Consider the following 25,476-nt stretch of genomic DNA (forward strand, 5'->3'; position numbering starts at 1 on the left):
CTCATCCACCACCCAGAAAATCCCATTGGACAGAAAGAATGCTTTGTTGATGGGCGTATCAATCCGTACGCACTTGCAAACTTCGTCCATGTCTGTGCGCCTTGTACAGCACCTGCGCTGATTTCTTTCTGTGCGTGGTATGCATTTATCTGCCTGCATTGGATCCTTCCTCCAATTCAGAATTGGCCTCATAATGTAGGAGTTACGGAAACATGTACATGGGCAATAACATATATATTTTTAAAAATAGCTATAAACTCCTAGATGTGATTTTAGTGTCTAAGCAGGAACTCTGCAGTCTTCATAAAGGGCCTTAATAAGTCTCACACTGTCCCAGGCTCTTACTGTCCGTGTACTGTCCAGTGTCACTAGTGCAGGAGGGGACCACCCTTTGCCTGCTGTAAATCAGCCTCTTGCTGGTGCAGTTGTCCCATTATAATTCCCTGCTGCACTGAAAGACCACCAGTCCTAAAAACACCTGCTGCCAAATTCCTTATAGTGACAGCTGTTGGTGGCTCCTGGGTCTAAATATACATTTTATGTGAATTTGAACAACTAAATAGCAGCAAACTAACCATTACCAGCATCCAATGGCTGAGTCGGGCAAGTCTCTGCAGAATGGTTTCATTCATTGGCATTGATAGTGCTGCAGGTCACGGTGCAACTACAGCACATGGGAGACCCCTCACTGGGGCATAAGAGGAGGTGCCTGGTGATAAGGTGGGGTGTATAACGTGTGTGTGTGGGGGGGTGTCACTGTGACTGAGGCTGATTTGTAGACGGTGGTGGGCTAGGGGGAGGGGAGTTAGAGGTTAATGCAACCTGCTGATGGAGGGAGGTGAGGTGAGTGTAGGAGAGATGAGGATACTGAGAGGGGTGCAGTGTAAAGTGATGCAGAGTACGCACGGTGTAGTGCTGACAGGATGCCGGGGAGAGCAGAGGATTGATAACGTGCTCAGTAGTACGGAGTGCACAGGCTGCCTGAGGAGACGAGGAAGAGAAGATGCTGAGAGCTGCAAGTGAGGGGACTGTGCAATAATCCGGAGGGGGCTACAGAACGGTGAGACCACACTGGGTGTACATATATATGTGTGTGTGTGTGTCCTCTTACACATGGATACATTGTGCAGCATCAGAGTATTGCAGCCGGGGGATAAATATCTATATATTAGAATCCATGCACCCATTCCCCCTCACACACACACACACACACACACATATATATATATATATATATGCAATGTAAAGCAGGCAGTGATACGCACCATTCTGTGTAAGTGTATAAATGCATGTGGCTGCTTCTCTGCATTGTGTCACTGGGCAGCAGGACTATGATCATGCAGCTAATTGAATAGTAAATCCCCTTCCTCATGTCCTTGTCACCAGAGCAATGCTTGTCAGACCCCTTCCCCCTCATTCATTGCAGTTACAGATCTATTCTCCTAGATCTCTGTGCTCACGCCCCCCAGATCCAAGGTATAGAACTCATGGGTCTTCAACTCTTATGGAACAACAAGTCCCAGCATTCCCTTGCTGGGTCTTCTAGTTCCACAACAACTGGGGCGTTGCGCCTCTGTTCTACAGTATGTACCCATACAATACATATAGCCTCTCCACAGAGTTTAGTCAACTTTTCAGGTGCTTTGTGGTGATTCCCCTTTGTAGACCAGACCCCCTTGTGTACATATGAATATTGTTTGCTGTACTAATGGCTTTGCTGACACTGTGCACGTTCCTCGCTGGCGTCTTTCTGCATGGCAGCATAATTCGCAGACCGAACCAGAGCAGCATGTTATGTATAATATCACTATGTATAATGCAGGTATTAGCGAGATGCCAAGTTAGAATCTTCCTTTGTAGAAATCCTGCTCCTGCCTGTGAGGACATAACAGTAGAGTGCAAGCTCTGTGGGCAGGCTAATAACATTGTTGGGAAGGAAAGATGGCACAGGTGGAGCTCAGTGGGTGTGCACTGCAGCACGGCCTAGTTCCAGACTTTCTAAAAGTATTTTAAATAATTGCATCAGGCCTGCATTGCAGGGACAGAATAGCTTACATGGGAGGAAAACCCCAGACCTCGCACAGCAGTTATACAAAGAAGCCTAATGTGTTTTTTTAAACTTAAAATGCCTTAACAGGAGATTTTTAAAGAGGGTCCGGTGTTCAGTGCCTGCAGGAGGACTCGGGTCTGGTGCTTGCACAGCCCTTGTTGGTGATTAGCTGTTAAATGCACATTGCATTGTATAAATACTGTTGTTACTGATGACATTCACAAACATGCAGGTAAAATATGAATAGCTGAGATAAGGCTGTGATTGTTAGTGACACTTGTGAGGCTGCTGGTTGACTCTCAGGTCTGAAACAGAGACCGTAAAAAAAAAGAATTAGTACTACAGATGTGTCCACATATATCTATGCTCCGTGCGCTACAAGTTGCGTTACGCAATAAGGTGGGAGATGTGCGACTCGGTAGCGCCTTGCGTCTTTATGTGTGACACTTTCCCTTAAAATGCGTCTTATTCACAAAGCGACGCGAATAACACATACAAGCAGCTTCTGCTGATTAAAATGATACCCAGCATGCCTAAATTCTGTGTGCAGCTGCGGGTGTATCTGCATACAAAATGCTACGTTACAGTGTCAGCGGCTATGATACTGTAACGTAGCATTTGGCATGCAGATACAGGCGCACACAGAATATAGGCATGCTGCATATCATTTTAACCAACAAAAGCTGCTTGTGCTCGGTGCTGCCGAGTCGCGCCACTAGAAGGGCTGCTTAATGCGCACGGAAGTAAGATGTATGTGGACATATCTGTATCTCATTTTACACATACAGTTTTTACTTCCCACGAGGCGACTGCGGCTCTCTGTGGTTCTGCAGGCTTTGTGGAAATATCAGACCATGTTGGCAGGACAGGTCTGGGACACACCATATGGAGCGTCAAAAATAACTGAAGCCTACACTCTATACAGAACCTTATATGTCCCATCATGCATGGCTGGGTATAGAAAGGGCCCTAAGCAAAAAACTGTCTAGGGCCCATGAAGTGGCTTTCAATACTCACATGAGTTCAATATGTTGTCTTCTACATGTATTACTAAGCACACTGCATTATCTTTCTGTGTCCTTCAGCCATGGCCAGAGCCTGGTGGGACATTAGACAAGAAATGCTTTGAGCCCTTTCTCCCAATAATTTAACCCAAACAAATGAAAACGTCGAGAGCCCAGGTTGCCTGATGCATGTTCCAGCTCTGGCCACATCTTTATAACATTAGAATGTATTGCTGACCATGGATATAGACACAAGGCCGCTCTCTGGATACAGTCGGTATAAACAATCGGCATAGCGCACCACTCTGAATCAGGCCTAATGACCATAAACACTTCCTAATATATAAAGCAACCAGCGCTTCAACACAATAGTGCGACGTCCAATACACTGAGGTTGTCTCACACCTCAAACAGTTATATGTATCAGAAAGTACTGGCGATTGTGCGCAGTCTCCGGGGTGTGATCACCTAAGAACCGGAATCATCCAAACAATAACTATTCAAAAGTCCCTTTCTCAGAGGATCCACTTCATGGACATATAAACAAGGAGATATCATATATAGTAAAGTATTGGTTATTGCTACAAAATATTAAGTAAAGTCATCACCACATAACCTCCACAATGACATAGGAAGCAGCGTATCAGATTAAGTGGGGTGCTGATGGATGTAACACATGCTAACTCACGAGTTTGAAGTTGTGCCAGCTACCTCCCGGGTATAGGTACTGGAGTACTTTTGGTTCCGTGAAAGAATCCACAGTTCCCTGCTATCTCAACCTGGATTGCCTCTCTCCTGACTCCACCAACACGTTTCGGCTCTCCTATGGCCTCTATCAAGGTGTATACCTCTGGTGGTCATCTCTCCTTAAAATACCATCAACTCCCTCCTTATTGGTTTCCCCAAACCCCGCTCCAGTTAGCGTATATACACATAGAAAAGGTGTCCTTATCTTTTTGTTTATATGTCCATACGGAGGAAAGAGAGTGGATTACAATAAAGATTTATCTGGGGGAGCGAATATCCGTAACAAAGGTGGGAAATACCTCCCCTGTTTAAAGAACTCCATATGAAGTGGATCCTCTGAGAAAGGGATTTTTGAATAGTTAAGAGGCCTATCCATTAGCAGATAAATTTGAACGATGAACGATTTATCGTTCAATTTATCTGCTAATGGATAGGCTCTGAACGATAAAAATGCGCATTCCCGCGGCCGACAAATTTGGTCTTTTGTCTCTCCAACATGTTGGTCAATTATCGTTTATCGCTGACAGATATTAGAAATATCTGTCGTGGTAAACGACAAACGATTTTTTTAATGAAAATGAATAGAAACATTAAAAAAAATCCACTCCCAGAATGATGTCATGCAATATCGTTCGTCGTTTGCAAAAATCTGTCATGTACATGACAGATATCTGTCACCGCAGCCACCGAAATTTTCAAGGGATAATCTTTTGTCTTTTAGAAAGATCTGCTAATGGATAGGCCCCTTTAACATGCATGCATACATGATTTTTGAACGATTATCGATAACGATATCGTTCAATCGTTGAAAAAATCGTTCACTTTCTGAGTTAAAACGATGAACGATTATCGTTCATGCGCGTTCACATTTGTAGTTCAGTCAGACTGACCAACTCAACGATTTTCAGTAAGGGAATATGCAAAAATCGTTCACTACAATTAGTAAATGAACGATTTTAGTAAACGATTTTCGTTCATTTTTCCCTTGAAAAGATGAACGAAAATCGTTTACTAAATCGTTCATTTACTATATCGTTGTGTGTGTATGGAGCTTAAAGCTAAATACACACTCAACGATTTTGTTACCAGCGATTTTATGAACGATTTTCTGTCAGATTATCTGTCAGATTTTTTAAAGTGTAATGAACGATTTTTTTTAACTACCACAACGATTTTTGCATGTTCCCTTAATGAAAATCATTCAGTTAACAAGTCTGACTAAACTACAAACGTGAACGCGCATGAACGATAATCGTTCGACTCAGAAAGTGAACAATTTTTTCAAACGATTATCGTTAAACGATATTGTTTAACGATAATCATTCAAAAAATCGTTGTGTGTGTATGCAGCTTTATTGTTTGGATGATTCCGGTTCTTAGGTGATCACACCCCGGAGAGTGCGCACAACTGCAAGTACTTTCTGATACATATAACGTCCTAATTATACAAACACAGCGCTGAAGAGCACAGATGGAAACACAAAATCCAATCCAAATTAAGTCAAACACTTGTAAAGTGTATGGAACATGAAAAATAAGAGTTTATTATTATACACAATTAAAATAAATGAATTTAGAATGATCTGAAGCAGTTATAATAAGGGGGAATTATAATCAGGACAGCCCTTTATAAAGGAGACCTGAGACTCCACGTTCTGCCTCCCATGGCTGAGCTTACAGCTGGGGCATCAGGTTCAGTACCTTTAGGCTTTGTAGCCATGATCCTTCCTTTAGAAGTCTCATTTAAAGACAAGCTGGAGTCTCCCATAGCTGTAACCTGTCATTACCAGCTGTCCCCGCCCCTCAGCATTAAAGCCGTTTGATGTCTTCTGTTTCCCAGGATGGTCATTAATAGGTAGCGTTCCCATTTCCTCCTCCTCTTCTTTAACTCCTTCAGTCTTGGCGAGAAAAAAGTTGGTGGGAAAATCGCGGGAGGTTACGTGAGATCAGGCTGAATCACAATTGTGGAACTACAAGTCCAAGAAATGTCTTTCAGCCTCTGGCTGGGACTTGTAGTTCCACAACCCCTGGAGCACGCCCTGTGCCGCCTACCCCTGCCCTATATATATTGCTCTGACCTTGCATAGCGTTTGGAATCGGTGCTCCCAGTAAATGAACACGTCTGAAGTTATTGTGACCGAAACCGCCTGGTAATAACACAAGATTGGAGACATAACTGCGGGATAACAGGTCTCTGCCTAACTGGCAATTTAGCTTCTGTAGGCGGCTGCAATTGTTCTCGGCAGATCAGTCGTCTGAGAACTGAGGTTTACATTAAGAAAAGAAAGAAATCTTTATCTCAGCCACTGGGTTTTCACTTACCAGTAAGTGAGCCCTAATTATCCAGAGTCAATGAGCTGCTGTCAGCAATTCTATATTTGGGCATATGGGGGCATCCGATTTGTTGGCTAAGGGATATTTTGCTCTTTTGTTCTAAAGTGAACTCTTGCAATGTAAGAAGACAGTGAATCGCATATATAATTAAAACAATTACCAAATGTAATTGCGTACTGTACTGGCAGACACTGCACGTAGACTGGGAGGCTTGCATGTGTTGACTTGGTGCTGCAGGTATCTCTATATATGAGTTTGTCTATGCTCATTCCTCACTGCCTCAATCTCTTTTGGCACAGATGCCTGGACGGCTGCAGAGTGCTCTGAAGATCCTTGGCACAAGCCTGTTTGCTCTGCTGGTCCTGGGGGGCATACTCGCAGCCTATGTGACGGGATACCAGTTTATACACACTGACCATCACCACCTCTCCTTCGGGCTGTACGGAGCCATCCTGGGCCTGCACCTGCTCACTCAGAGCCTCTTTGCTTTCCTGGAGCACAGGCGAATGCGGACAGGTGGGAGAATCCCTACACGCAGGTCCACAGTGGCGCTGTGCATCGCAGCCTATCAGGGAGACCCAGAGTACCTGAGAAAATGTCTGCAGTCAGTCCGACGTCTCTCCTACCCCCACCTGTGAGTGGTCATGGTGGTGGACGGAAATTCGGAGGAAGACAGATACATGATGGACATCTTCCGAGAGGTGATGGGATCGGAAGGCACATGCTGCTACTTGTGGGACAACAATTACCATGAAACGGCAGAGGGGGGCCAGCAGGGTGAAAGAGGGGTCCGGGAACTGGTGCAGAAGTTCCATTACTCCTGTATCATGCAGAAGTGGGGAGGGAAGCGAGAGGTTATGTATACTGCGTTCCGGGCCCTTGGGGACAGTGTGGACTATGTGCAGGTAAGAAAGATGAAGCAATTTATATCATGCTTTGCTTAAGGTGCAGACACACGGTACGATATCTATGAATGATATGAACGATATTGTTCAACGATATATCATTAATTTTTATGCAGTGAACGACCAACGATGTGCGCTCCCACATGAACGATAGCGATATCTATGATCGTCCGTACATGCAGGCCAATCTAGACGATATCGTCAACTTTGCCCGTTCCGAGATGTGGCAGGATGACTTCACTGAAAGATATCTTTCAAGTCGTTGGTGGTACAGATCGTACCGTGTGTATGTAGCTTTAGAGCACACTAACATACAGTAACTTGTATTACATGTTCCCACATATGATATATGATCTAATGGGGTCCAAAGAAATATAGTATTATATAAAACCATTAGAAACACCTCCATGGGCAGACGTATCTGGATACAGCTCCTGCCGGGTCCCGGATTACACGGCCCATAGCCTTTCTGGTGGGACCGATTTTGGGCGCAAACTGTGCCTGGAGACCCTGACTGCCTTACCTGAGGCAGCGGCTGGGCTCTCAGAGCGGGGGAAGGATCAGGAGCCCTCCTGGAAGCTGAGGCCTAGAAGTCGGCCCTGAAGCTGAAGCCGGGGCCTCTATTTCTAAGCTGACGCGCGGCGGGACATCTGACTGGTGCCGTGGAAGTGATCTTCTTCTGCCTGAGGCGGACTGGGTGTCCTGGCTGCCCGCCGACACTCCCGCTGTGCGCAGTCTGTGGGACTCGTCCAGAGCGGGGAGACATGGCTTGCGGCTGCTCCACTGCTCCTGGTTAGCTGTAGTAGTTGCCGGGGGTTGCCGCCGGACGCAGCTGCCGCTGATGAATGACTCACACAGCCCTCTCTAGAGTCTCCCTGACCCAGTGGCCTCACCTCCTGCCGCAGGCACACCGCTGATGCTGGGGCCCGTGCACCCGCGATAAGGCGCCATTTTGGTCTGCTGATCCCCTGTCCAACACCTGGGTTAGCGCCAACACCTGTTATTACCCGTGGAGGATCTTCTTACAGCATCTACCTGGTTGTATCTCCGGTATAGGGGGCATAGGTTGCAGAGCCGGGAGGTGTATTGCCTCTGCAGGTTGTGACTGGCCCACCTTGCTGTAGTTGTGACCTTAGGTAGGGGACGCCGCTGTTAAAGGATATTAGAGTGATATCTACGCATGGCCCGGCTGTCTAGACCCTGAGAGACATTTGCAAGGTATTGTGCGACATTTTTTTTTTGTGTGCTGATGGCTTGTCAGTGCACTGATATTGAAAATACACTACTTTAAAGCACTGCTTCATCACTATTAACTATAAAGCTCTGATTCTTAGTGCTCTGGCTCCCTCGTGTGGCAGTACGTGGTATCTCTATTCTATAAATTCCCTTTTCAGCTGATCAACTATTACAGCCGACACTGTACTTTACCTGGGCTCCATTATTTTATTTTATCGGCTGCATACTTGTACACCTTCATGCCCCAATTTGAAAGGGGTGTGTCTCTGCCTGGCAGAATGTGGCTTACTTGATTAGGAGGATACCCGCTAGACCATGATCACATTGTGTTGAGGGGAACCTGTATCATGATACCGACCATAAAAGTTAATCTAAATTGAAGCATCACACAGTATTACCTTATGGGGAGACGCAGCGTTACTAAAAAATCTTCTGCCACTCCAGCTAAATCTACTAAGACCACAGCTTTTCATACTCTATTTGTAGCCACATCTTCCTTTACAACAGACACTACTACAACCAGGTCTTCCCCGATGGCTTCAGGTAGCTCGGAGGGTTGTCAGACTCCTGAACTTCATTCTCCTCACCTGTCACCCTCAACTCAGAATAGGAATTCAGAAATCAGTGACATTTTAACTCATTTGCGCTCCTTGCCGACACGACAGGATATCCAAGATTTGCAATCGTTGGAACAACGTCTACAGGAATCTGTTAAGGTCCATTTAGCGGCTTTCCAATCAGACTTGACACAAGTGGTGGAACGAGTTGAATCACTAGAAGAGCATCGTGATGAGGTTGTCAATAAAATTGCTGACCTGGATGCTGTTTGTCGTCGCCAATCTAGAGCGTTGATTGATATGCAGCGCCGACTGGATGACATTGACAATAGGGGACGCTGAAACAATCTAAGAGTTAGAGGGGTTCCAGAGGAAATACCACAACAAGGTCTAGTAGATGTACTGACAAAAATCTTTAATGAGTTGGAGGCGGCACCAGACTCTCAGATACACTTTGACCGAGCACATCGAGCACTGCGCCCAAAAGGCATGCCTTCGGAAAAGCCACGGGATATTATATGTCGTCTGCACTATTACACGACCAAGGAGGATATATTGAAAAAAGCTCGATTAGTCGACAACATTGACTTTAATGGACATTCTATACAAATATACCAGGACTTATCTTGGCACACGCTACACCAGAGGCGAATACTCCGACCACTACTTGAGGAATTGCGGAAAAAGAATATTAGGTTCCGCTGGGGATTCCCTTTGAGTGTTCACGTGTTTCATGAGGGAGTTCTATGTATCCTTAAAGATCATGAAGATATACCGCAATTTTGTTCGACGTTGGGTCTTCCTACAATATCTATTCCGAACTGGTGCGACCCTGTGGAACCATCTGTTGCTCCCATTGCTAAGAAAGAAGCTTGGCAGAAAAGTAAATCTTCCAGGCACGGGTCGCGTCACTCCCCTGATGAAGATAATTCGGCAGCCACTTGAGTTAAACCATCTCATTAGTTAGCTATGTGCTCTATAGTACTTGTTGTTGTGCCAAATACTTTAGCCATGTTCTAATATGGTTATTTCCTTAATATTTTATCTAATTGCTGTAGTTTTCGAACTGTTTCCACTGCTGTGTATTTTCTTATATTATTCTGAATATTTTAGATAGAAATCTTTGATTGAGATTTATTTTGAGATTTATGTTGAGTTTGGACGAGATTATGGTTTGGTGTCATGGACACTAGTACCCTCAATTCCCCCTTTCTCTGCTGTATATATGTTGACCGTGTCCCCGTATAGGCCTCACACGGCTTCTTATGCAGAGAGTTATACATGTTTACTTGTTAGATGTGTGTTATTACTAGGTTTACTAGGTTTGCTCAGTAATATGGGCTTTCACATTGTGCTGTTATTTGTTTATTTGTTTATGTCTTTGTCTCTGTCTGTCCCCCTATCCCTATGTTTTTTCCTGCACCCATGTCTCCCCCCTCCCCCTCAGAAGTCGGTGTGCATGTCTCGGACAAGTGAGACAACCAATACGGATCAGGGGCCCCGTCGATGGGTCCGTAAACGTTATTTTACTTATGGCTAATTTGTTATTGTTTTCCAATAATGTCAAAGGTCTTAACATTCCAGAGAAATGATCTAATCTCCTCCATTTACTCCATGTAGACAAGGTTGATGTAGCTTTCCTGCAGGAGACACATTTTTAAAGAGATGCCGCCCCTAATTTACTTTCCCGCCATTACACTTCTGGGTTTTTTAATAATTATTCTGGCGCTAAGGCTAGAGGGGTTGCCATCTTATTCTCCAAGGGTTTGAACTTATCTGATCCTCAAGAGGTATTGATAGGTGATGGTAGGGGTTTACTTGTTAAAGTGACGATGGCTGGACAGCGGTACACTTTTGTTAACTTATACTTCCCTAATACAGGCCAATCACATTTTTTGCGTGAATCTTTGGAAGCCATTGAACATCATATAGAGGGTATATTTATAGTGGGGGGTGACTTTAATTGGGTTCTTGAACCCCAATTAGATTACCTCTTCTGGTGCTCCCAGATCATCCCGCAAAGAGTCTCTAAGTTTAGAATGATCTTACATGAATTTCAGCTAATGGATACCTGGCGGTTGCAGCACCCTGTCGAGAGAGATTATACATTTTATTCTCCACCACATAAGTCATATTCTCGTATTGATTATTTTTTTATGGGTCATTCCCACTTAGATTTAATAGAAGATATGGCAATTGGCCAAATAACGGGTTCAGATCACGCACCTATTTCCTTGCGATTGAGAGGCAGTCATCCATCGCATCGTCACTGGCGCTGGACATTTAATGAACAGTTTCTTAGAGACACTAGTTGCCGAGCTCATTTGCTAGAGGCCATTAATCAATATTAAGAGTCCAACGTGACTGACAATGTTTCCCCGGTTTCGATATGGGAGGCCCATAAGTGTGTCATCAGGGGCAGATGTATACAATTGAGATCACTTATTAAAAAACAAAAAACGGAACGCAGGGACTCTTTACTTACCAAAATTAAAAAGCTTGAAGAGTCACATAAAGGATCTCTTGCTCCTGATGTATATGTAGAGCTACAAAGAGCTAGAGAATCTCTTAATACTCTATTGAATGAGGGAGCTAAGAAGGCCTTTAGGCGTTGCCGCCATAAATATTATCAATGGGGGAATAAGCCAGGGAAGGTTTTGGCGAGAGCACTTCGGGAGCAGAGGTCTCACACATATTTCCAAAAACTAAAAAATGCGTCGGGTACTCTTTGCTCCTCTGACTCGGAGATCGCGAATGTATTTAAAAAATATTATTCGGATCTTTATAATTTGACCTCAACTCGATCCCCATCTGACTGTTTGCGTCATGAGTTGGAGATGCAGAGATATCTGGATGGTATTCAGTTTCCGGCTCTCTCTACTGAGGTGCTCCAGGCTTTAGATGTCCCTTTTACGGAGGTAGAATTGCTAGATGCTCTTAAAGCGACCCCAAGTGGGAAAATCCCTGGTCCTGATGGGTTCCCAGTTACTTATTATAAGGCTTTCCAGGATCGGTTGCTTCCCCTTCTTTTACGTGCCTGTAATGGTGTCTCGGCTGAGACCCCTTTCTCTGGCCAGTCCCCGGGCGCTCATATCACGGTTATACCTAAAGAAGGGAAAGATCCATGTCTCCCCGAAAGTTATAGGCCTATCTCTCTTCTTAATGTAGATGTAAAATTGCATGCTAAGCTTATAGCCAACCGACTCAAGCAGTGGTTACCCACCATAGTTCATTCTGACCAGGTTGGCTTTGTGACGGGGAGAGAAGCTAAAGATAATACTATTAAAGTTATCAATTTGATAGAGTATGCTACCACAAATAAAATACCGATGGTACTTCTCTCCACAGACGCAGAAAAAGCCTTCGATCGGGTAGACTGGTGTTTTATGTTGGCAGTTCTGAGGCGATTGGGCTTGAGTGAAGTCTTTCTCCAAAAGATTATATCGCTATACAGGGTTTTGTCGGACACCATACATATTACCAATGGCACGTGACAGGGTTGCCCACTTTCGCCCTTACTTTTTGTAATTTGTATGGAAGCATTGGCGAGGGCGATCAGGAGCAATCCTAATATTACTGGCCTTCAGATTGGTACGCAGGAACATCGTCTTGCTCTATTTGTGGACGACCTGTTGGCAGTAATAACGAATCCTGTGACCTCGCTCCCTAACCTGATGGAGGAGTTTGATAGATTCGGCAGGATATCAAATTTCAAAATAAATTATACTAAGTCCACTGCTTTGAATATTACCGCTTCAATGGAGACTGTTTCTGCTCTTCAGACCTCATTTCCATTTACTTGGCATCCCACTCAGTTGAAATATTTGGGGATATTAATACCTTGCAAATTGTCTAATTTATATGATTTAAATTATGTCCCCCTTCTCAATAAGATTCGATCCGATTTTTCTAGATGGCTTCCAAAGAAACTGTCGTGGTTGGGTAGAATGAATGTGGTAAAAATGAATGTACTTCCCAGATTGTTGTATTTATTTCAAACCATACCTACAGCTTTACCACTCCGCTTTCTTTCAATAGTTCACAATGTTTTGAGGGATTTTGTATGGAATGGTAGGAGACCGAGATTTAATTGCAAGGCGGTAGACAACTCCCGATGGTTACAGCATATTACCAGGCCACGGTCCTTAATAGGATTGTGGATTGGTTTCGTAACTCGCAAGAGAAACAATGGGTTGCTATTGAATCTGCCTCTACGAATTTACATTTATCAGTTATTCCGTGGTGTAATAAGGTTATCAGTTCAGATCATCCTACCGTGGGACCGACTCTTAAGTTGTGGTGGAAACTGCGAGAGAGGACTGGTGTCTCTTCTTTAATTTCCCCCCTTACCCCCTTTATACACAACCCTTGGTTTACACCCGGAACCTCAGGTCATGTAGCGGCCAAATGGAGTGCCTTGGGTGTTACTAAGTGGGGGGATTGGTCTCTGAGGGGGCAATTAAATCTTATACCACCTTAGCTAGCGATTTGCAGTTAAATAAACAAGATTATTGGTTCTATCTGCAAATACGTTCTTTTTTGGCCTCTTTAGGTGGGTGTGCTCAAATGGGGAGAGCTCTGACTCCCTTTGACTCATTATGTACGGTTGACACCGCTCCTAAGCACGTTATTTCTGTTATTTATCAAATTCTCCTATCCACTTCTCTCCCGGCTACTTCGACATACCAGGATGCTTGGGATAAAGACATGGCCTCTAAGAAAATACAATTAAATTGGGATAAAGTTTTTCAATGCATTAATGCCTGTTCTACTAGTTTAGAAACTATGGAAACACAATTTAAAGTATTGACGAGGTGGTACCGCTGTCCAGATGTTTTACATAAGTATTCCCAGGAGTATCTGCTCTTTGTTGGAGATGTAAGAAGGATAAAGGATCGTTATTTCACATCTGGTGGGAATGTGACTTGATTACCCCATTTTGGGCGGCAGTTATAGCTTTGGCATCAGACATACTTGGTTTTTCTGTTCCCACTGGCCCAGACTTCTGGTTGCTATCCCACTCGGACATTCCTATTTCTCAATATAAAAAATCCCTTTTGAGACATATGAATAATGCAGCGAGAGCTGTACTTCCGGTTAGGTGGCGTTCCCAATGTCCTCCCACCATATGGGATTGGTGTCAAAAATTAGATTTTTATATGTACATGGATGACATATTTTATTCTACCCCAGAAAAACAGTCTGATTTTACTACCCGGTGGTTTAATTGGTTAGAATTTAAACTTTCTCAGTCATATAAGGAACTTATCCCTCAGACTCCAAGCTAAAGTTTATTATTTTTAGCTGCCTACGAGACTAACCGATAAGAAGATTTGAGTGGATGCTGTGCTACTACGCAGTTGTTTCAATAACAGGAAGTAATTTGTATGTTTCTCATACTTGTCCCGTTTGCACATCTTCTCATCTTAACTCTTCCTTCCCTTTCTTCCCTTGCCTTTTCCTTCCCCCTCTGTTTTTGTCTTTATTATGATTTTTGTTTTGATTATTTCGGTTTTTGCATATTATTGTTACAATTTAAAATGTAAATGTAAGAGCAAATATTACTTTATGTATGTATATCTGTTAGAAATGCAAATATTTCTTTTTTTTCCATTGAAAATTTAAATAAAGAATTTATAAAAAAAAGACAGCCGAGTCAGGTCCGGGTGAAGACAAGGACCCTGTGACAGTAGGTCCGGTCGTAGCGGCAACCGCAGAGGAATGTCCACGGACAGACCCACCCTGAAGGTCTGAGAACCAGTGCCGCCTAGGCCACGCGGGAGCTATCAACAGGAGCATCCCTCCTTCCTATTTGAATTTCCGGATTACCCGTGGAAGAAGGGAAAACGGAGGAAAGAGATAAGCAAACCGGAACGTCCACTGGACGGACAGAGCATCCACCAGAGACGCCTTTTCGTCTCTTGTTCGAGACCCGTACACCGGCAACTTGTTGTTGAGCCGTGACACCATGAGGTCGATCTCTGGAAGACCCCACTTGTCCACCAGAAGTTGAAAGACGTCCTGGTGCAGAGACCACTCCCCCGGATGAACGTCCTGGCGACTGAGAAAGTCCGCCTCACAGTTGAGGACCCCCGGGATGAATACCTCTGATATGGCCGGGAGATTGCGCTCTGCCCAGACCAGGATGCGGGACACCTCTACGAGTGCCGCCCGACTTCGGGTTCCTCCTTGCCGATTTATGTAGGCCACGGTGGTGGCGTTCTCCGACTGGACCTGCATGGGGTGACCTTGGAGAACCCGATGTGCCTGCTGGAGAGCATTGAAAACCGCGCAGAGTTCCAAGATGTTTATTGGAAGCTCCTTTTCCGCCTGAGTCCATCTGCCCTGGAACAAGTGTGGACCCGTGACTGCTCCCCAGCCCCAAAGGCTGGCGTCTGTTGTCAACAGGACCCAGTTCGCCATCCAAAATGGACGACCCTTGTTGAGATGGGTTGTCTGTAACCACCAGGCTAGGGACAGGCGAACCTTCAGAGTGAGCACCATCGTCTGGGACTTTAGACTCTGAGGCAGTCCTTTCCATTTGGACAGGATCAATTGCTGCAGAGGTCTGGAGTGAAACTGGGCATATTCCACCATGTCGAATACTGACACCATCTGGAGCCCAGTAACCTCATCGCCGAGTGCAGGGACACATGGCGACTCTGCAGAGAACTGCGCACCCTCAACTGTAAGGCAGAGATCTTTTCCCCCGTCACAAAGATCCTTTGCTATCTGGAGTCCAATAAGGCTCCGAGGTGCAGAATCCTCTGAGACGGGATCAGGGTGGACTTTTGCCAGTTTATTAACCAGCCGTGCCATTGCAGTACCGCAATCGTCAGGTCCAGATGGCGTAGAAGGAGCTCTGGAGATCCTGCTACCAACAGAAGGTCGTCTAGGTACGGCAACATGCGGACTCCCTGCAGCCGCAGGAAAGCCGCCATGACCGCCATAACCTTGGTGAACCTGTCGCCAGGCCAAAAGGTAACGCCCGGAACTGAAAGTGATCGTTGCGGATTGCAAACTTGAGGAACTGTTGATGGCATAAAAGAATAGGGACATGCAGGTAAGCATCCTGTATGTCCAACGACACCATGTAATCCCCAGGTTCCAGCGCCAGAATGATGGACCATAGGGTCTCCATCCGAAACCGTGGCACCCGCAAGGACTTGTTGAGGGCTTTGAGGTTGAGAATTGGACGATACGACCCACTGGGTTTCTGCAGAAAAAATAGATTGGAATAGAAACCCTGGCCCCTCTGGGAGAATGTAACAGGCACTATAACTCCAGCCTGGAGCATAGTGTGCAAAACCTTCCGCAGTTCCATGGCTTTGTTCCGGTCTAAGGGAAGACCCGTGGTGAAGAATCAGGATGGGGGCCTGTGCCGAAAGGAGAGGGCATACCCGTGAGAAACCACCTCGTGAACCCAATTGTCTGTCGTGGTTACCGACCAACACTGGGCGAACTGCAGCAGGCGGCCTCCCACTTTGGGATCCCTGCAGGTTTGTCATCAGACTTAGGGGCCGGACGTCTGGTACTCCAGGCCTGTTTCCTGGGCTTGGCCGATTTCTTGGGTCCAGCCTGTCGGGGAAAAGACTGTGCTTTAGGCCTACCCTGGGTCCTGTAAGGCCGAAAGGACGACGTACCCGAACTGGAAGGGACCGCAGCAGACGGGAGACATGCAGACTTGGCTGCCGTCAGCGTGGCCACAATTTTGTCCAGATCCGGACCAAATAGGACTTCTCCATTAAAAGGCAAAGCTTCCAAACCCTTTTTGGAATCAGCGTCCACCTTCCAGGATCGCAACCATAAGGTGCGACGAGCAGCAACAGCTGCCGAAGAAATCCGAGATGTGAGGGTACTGATATCCAAGGCCGCTTCATTGATGTAAGTGGCCGAATCCCGGAGATTACCTACCAACTCGGCCTGTTCAGCTGAACAGTCGGAATCCAAAGACGCCTCCAAACTATCAGCCCAGCGCTCCATAGCTCTGGCTACCCACATACGGCCATAGCCGGTCTGGATGCCCCCCCCCCGCCAGGGAATAATGGACTTTAGGCAGATCTCCACCTTGCGGTCCGTAGCATCCTTCAAGGAGGACATGGAGGGCATGGGCAATGTGGCACTTCAAACTAGGCGTGTCACATGAGAATCCACCTGTGGAGGGGATTCCCACTTAGAAAAATAATTGTCCGCAAAAGGGGAAGCCACCGCTAAGCGTCTTTGAGGCTGATAGCGTTTACCAGGGTGTTTCCACGCCTCCTCTAAATGGTCTACTAACTGACCCGAAAGAGGAAACACTGTGGTGTCACCCTTAATATCCTTAAAAAAGGCATATTTGGACTTGGACACCGGAGGATCATCATCCTCAATAACTAAAGCTGTGCGGACTGCCCGAATAAGAACAGGAATAGAAACCTTGGACTTAGCGTCCGACTCTTTAGTACGGAGAGGTTCTTGGTCAGATAGATCCAGAATCTCCCCATCATTGGTCGTCAACCACATAAGGAGCGGACAGAGATGCCACAGGCCGCTTATGTGGCCGCAACACAGACTCCCCTTGTAACACGTCCGACAAATGCTGTACCGAATTTGTCAGTGAATTAAGCCACGCAGGTTCCTGAGAGACCTGGGTAGGGGAAATAGGGAGACTGTGGGGTACCATAAGTTGTCTCGGGAACCCCTGTATGGGTGACGACACCACTAACTGCTGGGGCAATCCCATCTGTGAAAACGCAGGTGGCAGAGCTAACTGGCACACTAGGGTTGTAAGCGCTTTGGCGAAACAAGCCCAGGGCGTTTCCTGTAGCGGAGCCGTGACAGTAATTGGCCGCGCCAATAAATAACACTGCCAACATAGCCCCTCCGCGTTACCCTCCCCCTCCGCTATTGGTACATTGCACTTAGTACACATAAGCTGGAGAGGAAATTCACTCTCAGACATGATGGTAAGTATGTGACCCTTTCACTGATATTCGTTAGTATAGTGGGAGAACCACCCTGCAATCACCGCAACGCAAGGGCTTTAGCAGAAGAAGAGCAGGGACAGTGAAAAGGCTGACAGTAGAAAGTGAAAGTACAGGCAGCAGTGCTAGCAGCAGTCACATACAATGCAAAGAAATTAATCCCTGCACTATCAGCGCTGATCCTCAACTACACAGACACAGAGCCTGGTAGGACACAGCACTGCATACACAGACCTGTTTCAATGGAGGAGAGGTATGCCGGGGGACCCAGACCGCGATGCCACCGATCAGCAGCTTCCAGCAGCGTTCACCATCCTTCTTGAAAGATGGCCACCGAGGAGCAGAGAGGAGGCCGGCATGGGGGAGATGCACTGCCACAGGGCCAATCGGCAGGTGCAGAGAGGGCTGTGTGCAGCGGGGGAGGAGCCGGCTGTGTACAGGGAAGGCGTGCTCCCCTGGCATGCAATTAACCCCTGGGATGCCGCAGCGCTACCGCTCAGCTGCGGTCTGCTGTCCCAGGGGGGTAGTGGAAGCGCAGGTTGGTTACCTGGCTCCACGCTGCAGCCAGTCCCCAGGGAGCCCCCTGCCTGGGGACTCTGGACCATGTATCAGCAGGGACCCACCGCGGGACCCCACTGCTTACCTGCTGCCCCCTTCAAACCGACCATGGTCCAAAACATCTGGGGTCACCGCTAGCTGTGACCCCAGATGCTTACCAGCATCCCCAGATCAGTACCGGCGTTCTGGTACACGCGGGGTGTAGGGAAGACAGCATGGACGTCAGTACTGACTGTCCATGCTGTACTTCCAGATGGGCAGCCACAGCTGCCGCGCAGGTAACTTCAGGGGCTATCCTTAGCCCCCCTCTAAACAGGTGCTCCGACTCCGAGCCGAGCACCAGTGAAACTGAGCTGCCTTGGCTCGGGGGGAGGGGCATAGGAGGGGGACCCTAGTGCATCCTGGGAGGCTGAAAACTTAACTCTATGGTGCCTGATGCCTGACGTCATCACCTATACCCCAAGGTATCCTGTGGATACCCTATGGACCCTGATGTAGAAAGAGCCAGTGACTGTGCACCTTGGTAACACTATGCTGCACTGCAGGTGGGACAGGTGTAACATGTGCAGAGTCAGTAATGGTGCATACACACGGTCACATTTTCCTTCAGATCTGTACAATAACCATTTTAAAAATCGTTCATATCTGAAGGAAAATCTGACATATCTGACATGTTTGTCAGATGAACGATGCGCGTTCCCGCTTGTCAGATAACGATATCTGACATCTGATGTGTTTACAGTCAGATTTGGACGATTCCATTAATTTTAATGCAGTCAGAAATCGTTCAAATCGTTTGTAAAATCTTTCAAATCGTTCATCTGACCGTGTGTATGCACTATTAGATTTGGGAGAGTTTTGTCCAAATTAAAAACTAAATTGCAGTGTAACAATAAAGCTGTCCAGCATTTGTGGGCCACATGCAAAAGCAGCCAATATTTACACGGGTTCAACCTGGCTCGCTATACAGTGTGAACGGGTAACCCGTGTCGATTCGATCTGGGTCCTGGTCACAGAATAGGAAGAGCTCGCTCAGCACGTGGTGGTGGTGATGTCAGGAAAGTATCTATAAACTTCTAAATACGTATCCTAAACCAGTGGTCTCCAACCGGTAGCTTGCGGTCTTCATTTTGGTAGCTCACCTAGCTGCAATACTGCCGAGTCAACTAGGAGGAAGTGACCTCTGATGTGTGCTCACCCGTGGTGTCGATGCCATGGGTGGAGCCACAGGGAAGCACGTCCGGTGATTTCCGCAGCCTCTACAGCAATCGCATAACATGGTTCCACCAACACCGTCTACGCTATGGCAGAGCGATTGACTCCCACCCAGCCCTGCCTATATCTTTTGCTCCTTTACTACACGTACCTCCGAGGAGCCAGTAATTAACATTGAAATGTGCCTGTAATTAATTTTTTTTTTACACCTGTAATTAATTTTTTTTTATCACCGTAATAATTAGATGCATTGTTATTTTCTATGAAACATTTTTTTTCATTTTCATTAAATGACCTTCAATTGTTCGGTTATTAGCCAGATTTTTTTTTCTACAATTTTAGTAGCTCTTGAGGAGGTTTCATTTTTCTAAAGTAGCTCACACCTCAATTAAGGTTGGCGACCTACATTACATGTCTGTGAGGCCAGATCACAAAGTCAAGCAGACTACAAAGTTTCCTAAATGTAGGGTCCCCTCAACAAAGATGAGCCAATGACCAAATATATGTTTTCAAGCTACACCATTAAAATAGAGTTGGAGAAACTTTCAAGAGAATGTAAATGTGTTTAAGGTTTGATTGAATGCACCCGAACACAAGTGGTAATTGCCAGTCTATGTGATATAGCTACAGATGTGGGAGAGCCCGGCTTCCATTCACCCCAGGAGACCTGCGATAAGCTCTCTCCACGTCTGGGGTTTGTAGTGCACCGGAAACAATAAAATCATGCTCTAAAAGACCATGGGAAGTATACTCTACATAAGACTATAATGAATATTGGGCACAATATTAGTGACACATGTGTTTGTTTATACAGTACAGGTACTTTAAGAAAATAATATTGGAATCAAAGAAGGGGGAGGGAAATAACCGACCCACCCAACCTTTCAGTCATTCCTAAATTCTAGGCCCAGAAAATAAAGACGTTCTCCTCACAGAGATATTATTGCACCTTCCCTGGAGTTTATGTCACACTGTACATTATACTTATACAGTACAGGTACAATAACACATATGGTACAAGTGCTTGTTTATACAGTACAGGTACATTAACAAATATGGTACAGGAGCTTGTTTATACAGTACAGGTACAATAACACATATGGTACAAGTGCTTGTTTATACAGTACAGGCACAATAACAAATATGGTACAGGATCTTGTTTATACAGTACAGGTGCAATAACACAATAATACTGGAATAAAACAGAGGTGGAGGGAAATAACCGACCCACCCAACCTTCCAGTCATTCCTAAGTTCCAATCCCAGAAAATAAAGACGTTCTCCTCACAGAGATATTACTGCACCTTCCCTGGAGTTTATGTCACCCTGCTTTGGAACCTGGGTAAAAGCCCCCAGACCTCTCACAGCTGCCCTATCCCAGCAGATTATGACACAACATAAATAATAGATTCAAACAGAATTTTATTTATAATTGTCTCTAGCAACAGATAATTGCTGCAGCTGTGCAACACGGGAAGCAGTCACTTTGGTGGCAGGAACTAGGCTTCAGCCGTGGGATACAGGTGGTCTTCAGTTAGGGTGTGGAAGCACCTACAGCAGATGTGTTTATGAGACTCAGCTGTGGGATACGGGAGGACTTGATTGGACTTCTACTCCCTCAACCACAGAGCAGCCCTAATTCAGGTGTGTTGGGAGGTGCTGGGATACAGGAAACCTTCCCCCTACGGGCGCCTCTGGTCTTCAGTTTGGGAGCCGGAGCATCAGATGTCTTTCTTGGCTTCAGCGCCTGGAGACGGGAGGGTTTAGGATTTAAGGCAGGAACTGGTTCAGATCTTGTGCTCCGGAACATCCATGGCAATAATGGCAATTTAGTAATGAACAGTGGAAACGCTGGTAGTTTGCCCAGGGTTGCCCAGCTACAGTCGTCATCGGCAGAGTCTCTAGATGGCTGTGCTTTGAAGCCGTGTCTTTGTGCAGGGCACTGTTCCTGCCAGACCACATTAGACAGCTGTTTGGGGGCTGAGTTGTGTAACAGCCTGTCGTAGATTCTATTTTCTGCCTTTTTATAGCCGTAGAAGTCCTTACCTAGGCTATATGGCTTTCTAGGTGAGACATGTTTCCCCTCTACATGTGTGTCCTTCATGGTGGCATATGGACTTGTACAGCTGTCCGGCCTGGATGAAAATGGACTTGTTGATGCAGAGCTACATGCTGGGCTCCTCGATGGAGGGAGATGGGAGAGTTTCACATCTGGAGCATTATACACTGGTCCAAATGTTTTTCTTGGATTCATCTGTGGCAATAACGGCAATTTAGTAATGAGCAGAGGACATGCTGGTGGTTTGCCCAGTGTTGCTCTACTACAGTCATCACCAGCAGAGTCTCTAGATGGCTGTGCTTTGATGCCGTGTCTTTGTGCAACAAAGCACTGTTCCTGCTGGCTCACGTTAGACGACTGTTTGGAGGCTGAGTTAGGTAGCAGCCTGGCGTAGATTCTATTTGCTGCCTTCTCTGTATAGTCATAGAGGTCCTCACCTAAGCTTTATGGCTTTCTAGGTTTCTCCTCTCCATGTGTGCCCTTCATGGTGGCATATGGACTTGTTCTGCAGCTGTCCTGGCTGGATGAAAATAACGAGGAGTTACAAGCTGGGCTCCTTGATGGGATAGAACCACGACTATACGTGGCCAATTCTCTCATATCTCTGGTAAATTGTAAATAATTCACTGACAAAAACCCCTGGTGCTCTGTAGGCTTACAGGCAGACAGTGGTACAGAATTGCCAGCCAGCAGGGTTCTTAACTGTCATCTGACAATGCCCTTTATGACATAACACTGCTTACAGGTTCTGATGTCACCACTTATGCCTTAAAGGGCCAGTGACACGCTAAATTGTGTTTGTATATAATGCTTTTTATATATAGGGTAATATAGGTTTAGGAACAGTTCAGCTGCCATTCAAGTATTCAAGTGCAGTAGATTGTACAGGTCTAACCTGGGCAATGCCAATCTAGCTGGTGTGTTGTCTCTACCCCATGAAAGCCCTTCCACCATCACTGAGGCCACACTGAGAGGCTTCCACCAGAAAGCAATCACACTAGACATAATGGATAAATTCTCTTATACAATGTGTCAGTGGAGGGTTCCAGACAGTAGATAGACAGTAATTAGACAATGTCTAGATAGACCCCAGATGTTAGACAGTCAATAGGTCGACGGGTACAAATGGTCGACATGAAAACGGTCGACACAAAAAAATGATTCACATTTTTTTTTTCTTTTTTTTTTATGTTTAGGCACTTACCCCCACGGTTAGGGTTAGGCACTTACCAAGATGGTTACGCTTAGGCACCAGGAGGGAGGGTTAGGGTTAAGCACTAGAAGGGAGGGTTAGGGTTAAAGTGCAGATTAGGGCTAAAAAAATAATAATCATGTGTTGACTATTTTTGTGTCAACCATTTTCGCGTCGACCTTTTGTACCTGTCGACCTATTGACTGTCTAACATCTGGGGTCCATCTAGACATTGTCTATCTAATTACTAATTACCCATCAGTGGAGGCTGAGTGACCCTATCACTGCTGATAAGGAGGATGATTCATGCACCTTGTCCCTGGTCAGATATTGTATATGTCGGTGCATTTTAGCAACTGTGGAGATCTCAGTGGCTGCCTGTATTTCTGCACCTATATAGGTAATGGCATTAATGACAAGTACAGAACATAGGCCCTGATTCAGAGCCGGTCGCTCTGACAGAGCGCTCTCTCTGAATCAGGGCCGCCCCTCTTGATTTTTAGAGCGGACTCCTGGCCGCTCGTATAGCTGTGGGTGACAATCCACAGATATATCGAGCGGCCAGGAAGATGGTCGCGATGGTCAATACCATCGCGACCATCGGGCTTGCGACGAGACCCTTGTGGTAGGGTCTCGTTGCCGCAAGCCCTTGAGTGCTTTCGGCTCAAACAGAACCGAAAGCACTCCCACTGACATCACTTCTGAATCAGGCCCATAATTGGGTATTGCGGTGACCAGTGTGTTTGGAGAAGTGTTGGCAATGGATTGCCTGTATATATTGACACTTGATAGATTCTGGGGGAGATGTATCATGCCTGGGAGAGTAGTAAAGTGAGGAGTGATAACAAGACTGAATACACAGACATGTAGCACTAGACTAGTGTACAGTAGACCAGGGTACTTATATCTGGTCACACATTGCATCCGCAGACACTTTCTACTAGAATCCGTGTTTCTCAAACTCCGTCCTCAGGACCCTCAACAGTTCATGTTTTCCAGACCACCTGTGGATCTTTTAAAATGTGTCGGTTAGTACTGAGTACACCTGTGCACCAGCGAGGTGGTCTGGAAAACATGACCTGTTAGGGATCCTGAGGACGGAGTATGAGAACCACTGCTCTAGAACGAACCAAGATGAATTAGGGGTAGATTTACTAACGAGCGGTTTGTCAAAGCCAACGATCATCAGCGCCTTTGGCTCAGTTTTAAAAGGGCAGTAGAAATAAATGCCAGACAAGCCTTGTTTAGCGTTTATCACTCAGTGTGTGAGGGGCTGGATGCTCAGTGTATAAGGCCATAGACTAGTCATGTGTGTTGATGCATTACTCTCCATGCACTATGATACGTCTGATTCTCCGATTTGAATAATTTATTCAGAAATTGTATTAATTTTTTAACAAATTCAGATCACGTATTTAATTTCAGAATCAATTGAGTCAATTCACCCAACAGTAGTTACAGTGCAGCCCAGGTCACAGGACCAGCAAGCAGAGGAGTACCTGGCGCATCCTATAGACACTCCGGGTGACTATACAAGCTGTAGGGTTAGGGGACATTCCTCCCGCCTCTACAGGCTGCATTGTGCCGTGTCAGGCACTCTGCAAACCAAATGCAGGTGTCATGGAGCAGTGACGCTGACACTCCCCTGGGCTCTGGGCGTAGGCACCACTCCCACATCCGGGAGATTCATGAATCTTGGGTGACTCTCCTGGATGCCCAAAAGAGTGGGCAAGTCTCCCGGAGGCCACTCGCCCACGTCCCCTAGTGAAGTGCGTGGTATGGACAGCCAATCACATAATTACGCTGAATTGTGTGGCCCTGCCTCAGGCGTCGCAGTGCAGGTAACCCTAAGTGCGATATCGGGCACAAAGGGCCTGATTCTGAGTTGCGTGCAATCCCACCTGCTGATGGATCTAGTGACTTTTAGCGAACTGCGCACGCATTGGGGCCTGCATACGCTACTTAGAGCAATTACTGGTGACTCACATTGCATGGAGGTAAACATGGAGGCAATTTCTATAGCTAGTCACAGTCACATTGCCATGGAGTGAGCGTGAGTAATACACATCAGGGGGTATTTGGTAATTAGCACATGACTGGCATATGAGACTGAAGTGTACCGGTGGGCTACCTGACTGCTGTTGCACCTGCTAATAACTGACTAGAACACAAAGCTGGGAGATGTAGTTCAACAATAACTGCTCTGCTGCAGAAAGACTGATTTTTGGAGTAATAAACATCGAACGTTTCCCTTTTTACCATTTAGCTCCTGGCTTCCTGCCCGAGGATGGAGATCTAGATGGCCGGGGAGGAAGAGGCTGATGGCAGTGACCAGAGGATGACAAGGGGCCAACCAGGTGTGCGGAGCCTGCCAGCTGCAGGAAAATTACATTCCAGCAACCGCCTGTGGGCAATCTGACACATTTTATGCCACTACGCCAGGCAAGTGGTTAAGGGGCACCCATGCAGATATTTCCTATATAGGGTACCCCATGTAGATAATGTGCCCTATGTAGATATTTCCAATTTAAGGGGCCCCATGTGGATATTACCCTTATAAAAGGCCCCATGTAGATCTTTCACACTCATATTCAACTCAGTTTAACCTGTGTTGTCTATTAACACTGGGCCTGTTAGGAATAGAGTAAGATAGAGC

General features: G+C 46.1%; 1 pseudogene; it reads left to right on the forward strand.

Annotated features, from left to right (window-relative positions):
- Nucleotides 1-854: 854 nt before the first annotated feature.
- LOC148502727 (hyaluronan synthase 3-like) lies at nucleotides 855-25,452 on the forward strand (annotated as a pseudogene).
- The last annotated feature ends 24 nt before the right edge of the window (nucleotides 25,453-25,476 follow it).

The sequence above is a fragment of the Taudactylus pleione genome, unplaced genomic scaffold (assembly GCF_031769625.1).
Source record: "Taudactylus pleione unplaced genomic scaffold, aTauple2 ptg000484l, whole genome shotgun sequence".
Lineage (NCBI taxonomy): Eukaryota > Metazoa > Chordata > Amphibia > Anura > Myobatrachidae > Taudactylus > Taudactylus pleione.